This window comes from Elephantulus edwardii, unplaced genomic scaffold, assembly GCF_000299155.1.
Source record: "Elephantulus edwardii isolate Elephantulus edwardi_28Jun2011 unplaced genomic scaffold, EleEdw1.0 scaffold00039, whole genome shotgun sequence".
NCBI lineage: Eukaryota > Metazoa > Chordata > Mammalia > Macroscelidea > Macroscelididae > Elephantulus > Elephantulus edwardii.
The window spans coordinates 13,017,928-13,026,604 of NW_006399789.1; positions in this window are offsets into that span (position 1 = coordinate 13,017,928).

Below are 8,677 nucleotides of genomic sequence, written 5' to 3' on the forward strand. Positions count from 1 at the left end.
TAGGGATATTGTTGCTGATGTTAGATGGATCTTGGCTGAAAGCAGAGAATACCAGAAGAATGTCTATCTGTGTTTCATTGATTATGCAAAGGTGTGAGAAGATACTTTGTATTATTTCAATGCTTTTGAGTTTGTTGAGGCTTGCTTTGTGTCCTAATATGTGATCTATTCTGGAGAAGTAGCATGTGAATTTGAGAAGAAAGTAAATTGAGCTTTAGTTGGGTGCAGTACTCAGAATACATCCACAAGGTAAAATTGGCTGAAAATGTAGTTTAAATCTGCATCTTTGCTAAATTTCTTTTGAGTTGACCTATCCTTTGGTGAGAGTGGTGTGTTAAAGTCTCTTACCACTATTGTGGTGCTGTCTATTTCTTTCTTCAATTCTGTTAACACTTGTTTTATGTGTTTAGCAGGTCTATCATTTGGTGCATAAATGTTGGCCAATGTTATGGCTTCTTAATCTACTGTGCCTTTAATCAGTAAGTAATGACCTTCTTTTCTTTTATGGTAGTTTTTATTCTGAAGTCTATTTTAGTAGGGATTAGTATTGTGACTCTTGCTTTTTTGTGGATGCCATTTGCTTTCCCCCCTCCCCCTGCCAGCCTTTGATTTTGAGTCTATCTTTTTCTTCATTTCTTAGATGTTTCTCTTGTAGACAACTTATTTATGGGCTTTGTATTTTGTCCTTTCTGTTACTCTTGGTGGCTTGATTGATGCATTTAGTCCATTCACATTAAGTGTGATTATTGACAGATCAGATTTTATCATTACTATTTGGTTCTGTTTCTTTTTGTATTGTTTCTCGTTACTACAGTCCATTCACTTTCCTTTGGTGTTTCTGTATGAAAGACTTCTCTTAAAAGTTCTTGTATGTTTGGTCTTGTTTTTACAAATTCCTTAAGTTCCTCTTTTTTGCAAAGGATGTAATTTCTACTTCTTATTTGATGAAGAGCTTTGTTGGGTGCAGGATCCTCAGTTGGCAATTGTTTTCTTTTAACTTTCTGTATATGCCAACAACTTCTTGTCTTCTTGCTTTCAAGTTTTTTGCTGAAATATCTGAATGTAAAGGTATTGCTTTTCACTTATAGGTGCCCTTTTGTTTTGTGCTGCTCTTAGTATTTTATCCTTATCTTTTATTTTGGAGAATTTGACTATGATATGTCTTGATGGTTTTCTTTTTTAGTCTAGTATATTTGGTGTTTGCTGAGCTTCTCAAATGCAGATTTCCTCATTCTTCATAAGACATGATACGTTTTCTTCTACTACCTCTTCCACAATTTTTCCCTATCACTCTCATATTCTGGAATTCTAGTCATATGTATGTTGTTCCTTCTGACATCATCTCACATGATTTTATTGTTTTCTTCATTTTAAAGATGTAAACCTTTTTTAAATAGATCTGTTGTAATTACATTTTAGAAGTTTAGTAAGGTATTTAATATTTCAAGATGTTGTTCTAATTTTATACATATGTTATTATTTAAAGAGATAGAATTTTGTAAAATGAAGAATATATCTTTTAAAATAAATGTTTCTCATCCGAAGTCCTAGCTGTTTACTGTAAGATCTTGGACGGCAGGAAAAGGAAGGTTTCATGATGGGCTTGGCTAAGTAGCAGCAGGGCAGAGATGGTTGGCAGGGACTGCAGAGAAGGTGTTTTTGATATTAGAGGAGGTTTACTGGATCAGAGGAGGCAGTTCACATGATATCTTGTTGTTACTGTGTGCCACCAAGTCACAACCAGCCTTCCCAGACAAATGGAAGATAAGTAAATCCAAAAACCATTTTGGGGCAGCATTTTGCATGAATAATTTCGGTATGACTTCTTAGAATGTCCCTGTGTACTCATCAATTGTCCTAAACTTCAAACTTTATTAAGTCTTTGCAGAATCTATAAAAACCTATGAAAAGAAATGAACACTATTTGTATATCATGGAATTTGCATATAGTACAATTGCATGTAGCATCCTTAATGTAAAAGAAGAAAAAGATTTGTTCTTTAAACTCTTTCTCTGCTTACCTTTTCCTCATGGTAAGAGAAACACTGCGACCATTTAGAAGTCCATTTAAATAGGATATCACACCATAATAAAGGCATCTTTATCTGCACTATAGATATAAACACTTTGACTGACACTGACCAGGACTGAAATGATAATCAGCTTCTGCATTCATTTCTGCTTGTGGGTTCTATAGAATGGTGATTCTGCATCAAAGCATGTCTTTAAGACATAGTTTCCTCACACTCACTGTCTCTACCTGTAGAAGAAAAGAACTCAAACATAGAGACAAAAAGGCCTCAAGTAACTTCCAAGAAACTGTAACGGTGAAATGATTAAAAAGTGGTGCTACAAATCTCAGGTGAGTGGTTCGGAGTTTGAGTGCCTTTTCTCCATTTTGGTGCTTTATGTATGTGTTTTGATTAAAACCAACAGCATTGTTGCTGTCTTATGTGCCTGTCTAAATAGAACTCGCTCAAAACCCTCCACCATGTTTTCAGAGACACCAAATCATACAGGAGGAGATTCTTCATCTTTCTCTCACAGAGCAACTGTTGGATGCATGCCACGTGCCTTTGGTTTAGCAGTGCAACTACTTACCACTAAGCCTCTAGAACTCCCAGTACATGCAGTATATTTCTCTCCTCTTAAAATCGAGCAGTAAGAGAGCTCTGGTGGCCTAGTGGCAAGAAGTTGCACTGCAATCCAAGAGGTACAGAGTTTGATTCCACCAGATGCTGTGCTGGAGAAGGAGGGACAATCTCTTCCTGTATTAGTCAGATCTGATTTGATGGTACACACACACACAAAATAATAAAATAAAGTAAAAGGAAAAAATCTAACATTGGTGGGGGCAGGGGTAGGAGTACTGGGGTAAGAAATTTAATAAAGACTTAGGAAATGTAAATGAAGTAAATAATATGTAGTTGCCTAGTAAGATATTTTTATTGGGGGTGTACGCAAGTGTACTCACCAAAGGAGTCTTGGTTTATGCCTTTTTGTTAACTTAGTAAATGATTAATTTTTTGTTGTTGTTCTTTGTGGTGATAGTGGCAACAAAACTTTCTCCTTAAAACTGAAGTTCACGTAGCAAAAGAAAAGAGAAAGAAAAAAAAATCCTAGTTACATTATTGGTTTTAATCCCAAAATTGAAGTTAAGAAGCAGATGTGTACCTCTCGGATTGCAGTGCAGCTTCTTGCAACTAGGCCACCAGAGCTCCCTTAATGCTAGATTTGAAGAGGAGAGAAATATACTGCATGTACTGGGAGTTCTAGAGGCTTAGTGGTAAGCAGTTGCACTGCTAAACCAAATCTCATTCAGAGATTCTTTAATACTGATTCTCTTAGTTTACTTCTAGGGTTACAAAATCAAACCCATTGTCATCACATAATTCCCACTCAGTCTGGTGGCCTAATGATAAGAAGCTAAACTGCATTCCCCAAAAGCACACAATTCTAATCCACTGCTCCAAAGAAGAAGGTTAGACTATCTCCTTTATTATGATTCAGCCTCTGAAAAATCTGTTGGAGTGTCAGCTATGGGCTCTGACATGATAGTATCCAATAAAAACAACAATCCTATAGGATAGATTAGCAGCACAACTTCAAATGGACTAGGTCACCTAGGAGAGACCTGAACTGATATTAAACTCCAACTCACATTGTATCTGCTAGTAAATGACATGTTTTTTCTGGGCTTTGGAAATGTACAGTATCGCTGAGTAGGTTTGTTGGGGTTAGCTCCACAGAGTTGGTACTCCCAGAATGACTGAAAAACTGATCTAGAGGCAGACTAAACGACATTGTTTTACAAACCTTTGAGTCAGAACTGACTCCTAACTGACCCTCCAGCAGGTTTTCAGAGGCTATAAATCACACAGGAGGAAATTGCCCATCTTTTTCCTATGAATCAGGAAGAGTTGGTCCCTTTGGGTTGGCTGCACAATATGGATCTCTGCCAGTCAGTTGTATTCCAAATTTTCTAGCAGAGACTGGTGAGCATGTCAGGGCTGCATCTGTTAATTAAAACAAACCAATTGATATTCCATCCATTCCTAAGGCTGTATTTTTCACCAATGCTTTCAATGCAGTTTGGACTTCTTCCCTCATTATCTTTGGCTCTTGATCATAAAATACTTCCTGAAATATTTCTATGTAGACTAATTCTTTTTGGTACAATCACTGTGTATTCCCTCAGTCTTCTTTTGATGCTTCTTGGATCATTCAAGATTTTGCCCATAATGTCTCAGTTTTGCAACTGAAGGCTTGAATGCAGTTCCCAGTTCTTTGAACTTGAGAAATGTCAAATTCTTTCTTATTTAGTCTCCAAATCCAGCTCTTTGTACATTATACTTCGTCTTGAACTACTCTGAAATCTTCTGTATTTCTCTTTTACTTTGGCATCACGCCCCTGTGTTTTAACTTTTGTTTTAATGTCTTAGTGCAATTTTCTGAGTCTCTTATGACATTCATTATGATCTTTTCTTTCTCCTCTGTCTTTGTAATAATAATTAAGTCAATTCAATTTCACAGTGACCCCAGGTGACAGAGCAAAATTGTTTCATAGATTTTCATGGCTTTAATCTTTATGGAAGTAGCTCATAAAGTTCTTCCACAGAGTTAATGGCTAAGTTCAAACTCCAAGCCTCTAGTTTAACAGGTGAGAACTTTAATAATTTCACCAGCAAGGAGTCTTGTAAAGTTAGCTGACTAGAAGAAATTAATTATTTATTCTAATTTTCAAAAATGTTGTAACAGAATGTGGGAATTATCAGATAATATCATTAGTGTAACAAACAAGTAAAATCTTGCTGAAGAATATTAAAAATTAATGGAACAGAGTTATTACTGCTGATGTTGGCTGGAAGTATAGAATACAAAAAAGATGTTTACTTGTGTTACTGTCTATGCAAAGGCATTTGACTGTTTGGACCCTAACAAATTATTGCAAACATTGAAAAGAATGGGACTACCAGCACTGTAAGAGTAGGATTAAACTTCTCTCTCTATATATATAGTCAAGTCATTTGAATAATTCTTATGCAACTGTAATTGAGTCTTACTAAGAATGTTTCCTTATCAGCTAACAGATACTTTCCAGTGATATTTGGGTGTTAAGGCTGCTATAGAGCTCTGGTGGCCTAGTGGCAAGAAGTGGTGCTATAATCTTGAGAGCACACAGTTCAAGACCACCAGCTGCTCCAGGGGAGAAGGATGGACAATCTCCTCCCATGTGATTAACTGCTTCTGAAACCCTGCTGGAGGGTCCACTATGGATCGGTTCCAACTCAGCAGTACACACAACAAAAAGGCTGCTACAGTACAATATCAGAATTCATGGGAAATACTTTGGGTATATTGCTGAGAGGGGCTATTCATTGAAAAGGGACATCATGCTTGGAAATGTGGAGCATCAGTAAAAGAGAAGAAGACCGTAAATGAGATAGATTGACACAATGACTGCAGCAATGGGCTCAAGTATGACGGAGATGCTAAGGATGGTACAGCCAAGGACAAGGTTCAGATATATAGTTTAGTGTCACTATAAGCCCTACCTAACAGCACCTAACAATAGAATCAGACATAGAAAATAGGTGTGGTGTTGGTATGGTTAAGCTATTTAGTTGTTAGTCAAAAAGCAGATTGTTTGTTTTACCATCTGCTCTGCAAAGGAAGAAATAAGAGACAGTTTGCTTCCATAAAGATGTACAACCCTGAATCCTAGGGACAGATTCACTCTGTCCTACCAGGTCAATATAAGTTAGAATTTACTAGACAGCATGAAGCATGATGGCAGACATACTTAAGAACACATTACTTAAGTGTTATGAATAATTAATTATAAACTAGTATCGCAGATAACTTATACGTGCATGAAAAAAGAGTAAGAGCCATGTGGGGACTGCCATGCCTGACCTTTATCAACTTCACAAAGGGGAACTATTCCCTTCCACAGCATCAATAACACAGAACCAATTCCCATGAGATTGGATATGTTCCCCGTGCTCTCATATCTCTTTCTATTCAAATTAACATCAATCTTACTACTGCTTTGGTGGTTCCAAAATCTGATGTGATAGTTGACAGGCCACACAGAATCACATTAGGAAGGTCAAAAGGTTATAATCCATATTCATAACAGAATACAGTCAAGATAGCTTCCGAATTGTGCACTCAAGCACCTCAGACCTGAGCATCTTGGCTCCAGGCCATTGTTTCCAAGTCCTCAGTCCTGATAATCTTTTCCTGATAATTAGGTTTCTTTGCTGGTGGTGGCAAGAGGTCGCTTTCCTCTTCCCTGGCAGGGCAATAGTTGTCTGTCTCTCCCTCTGGCTTGCTTAATTCAGGGTGAGACTGGCCAGTCCCCTTGTGGAATGGTAGATAGCTAATCCTATTGTAGACAGGCTAATGTGGTCCATTTGCATATTCCCTGCCCATCCGCGCAGTTAGGTCAGATTCTGGCGGCTAGTGAAGCCATATTGAAAGATGAAACTCCACAGTGTACTAAACAGTCATGGTGAGAATAAAGTAAAATCTAAATTGTGTTTAAATTGTTTACTTGGAATAGCAAAAGGACACAAGTGTATAGCAATCCAGACCCCACTGCTGCTCCATTTGGAGATCATTTCTTTTGAGAAATGGTTCTTGATGTTCTAAAATATGACAAAGGCAGTTCCTCTTAAAGAATTGGAATGAAGCCAACACCACTGTAGCTTCAAAAGATACTTCTGATTTCTGAGCCTTAAATACCTTATCTGTACAATGAAGTAGAGTGTTGGATTAAATGCTTTTAAGTATTGTTTTTACTTAGATTTTTTTACACAGTCATTTTGAAACAATTAGTTTTAACTTTTACTAAATTTGAGCTTGTGTTCTCCCAGCCATATTAATTTTCTAATAGCAATTTACTTTTAGCTGCATGACTCTGAGTTGTAGGTGATTCAAGCTACTCTCCTGTGTCTCCAACTTACAGATGATACTTTTATTTGTAAAGGACAGTTATTCTCTATTTTGAGAAAGTGAATCATGTTCATTATATAAAAGTGGATAATATATAATATTAGTACAGATAATAATTATATATCTGTATTCAACATAATAAGCCAACATAAACTAAAAAAAGGAATGTATTGAAAAACTCATAGAAAGAAGTTTCAATTTCCTAGAAAGGAAAGAAGTGCCTCAGGAATGCGTCCTGTCTCATAATTTCATAGAAAGGAAAGGAGTATGTCAGTGATACTTCCTGTCTCCATATCTTTTCAATCTGTATGAGGAGCAGATTATTCAGGAGGCTGGACTTTATGAGAAGGAGTGTGACATCAGGAGTAGAGGAAGACCCATCAACAACCTGCCTTATGCAGGTGACAACCTTGCTTGCTGAAACTGAAAAGGAACTGAAGCATTTGCAGCAGAAGGTCAAGAACTGTATTCTTCAATATGGATTGAAGCACAACATCAAGAAGACAAAGATTCTCACCACTAGGCCAAATGGGTAGCACCATGATTGATGGAAAAAAGATTGAAGTTATTAACAATTTCAGCTTGTTCAGCTCTACAATCAACACTCTTGGCACCAACTGTCAGAAAATCTAAAGTCTATTTGCAGTGGGAAGTCTGCTGTCAGGGACCTCTCCAAAGTGCTAAAGAGCAGTAATGTCTGTCTAGATACTAAGATGCACCTGCCTGATCTATACCATAGTCATTGCAATTACTTGCTATGCACCAGAAAGCTGGACAATGACTATGAATAACAGAATAATTGATGCCTTTCAGTTGTGCCGAAGAAGAGTATTGAATATGCTGTGGACTGCCAAGAGAGCAAACAAGTCTGTCTTGGAAAGGGTGAAACCAAATTTCTCTTGGAGGCAAGGATTTTGAAGCTCCATCTTACATACTTAGGGCACATAGCCAGTAGGGACTAGCTCTTGGAGAAGGACATCATGCTTGGGAGGGTGGAGGGAACAATACAGGAGAGGAAGACACCAAATTAGATGGATTGATACAGTAACTGGGGTAATGGGGCTAGGTGTGCTGGAGTCAGTGAGATTAGCTCAAGATAGGGCAGCATGGTTCAGAGCTGTTGTATGAGTCGCTATGAGTTGCAGGCAACTTGATGGCACATAATAACAAAAACAACATTGGAAAACTTCTGATAACTCAGAGAGTAGAACAGTTAAGACATGGAAAAGTGACCAAAAACTGACATAAATTTTGAAAAAGAAGTCAATGACTTCAAAAGAATATCATAGACACCAGATGTCTTGGTGTCTGTAATTTGTTATTCACAATATCTTTGGTATTATTCAACATTGCTTCATATACTAAAAAACAGGAAAACATGACGCACACAACACAGAAAAGACAGTCTCTGAGAAGAATGGGAATCCCAGAACACTTGATCCTGCTAATGCGAAACCTATACTTGGACCAAGAGGCAGTCGTCAGAACAGAGCAAAGAAACACTGCATGGTTCAAATTGGGAATGGTGTACACCCAGGATGTGTCCTGTCTCCATACCTTTTCAACCTGAATGCAGAACAGATTATCTGGGAGGCTGGGCTATGTGAGGAGAAGTGTGGTGTCAGGAGTTGGTGGAAGATTCATTAACAATCTGCATTATGCAGATGACATAACCCTGCTTGCTGAAACTGAGGAGGACCTGAAGCACTTGCTGCAG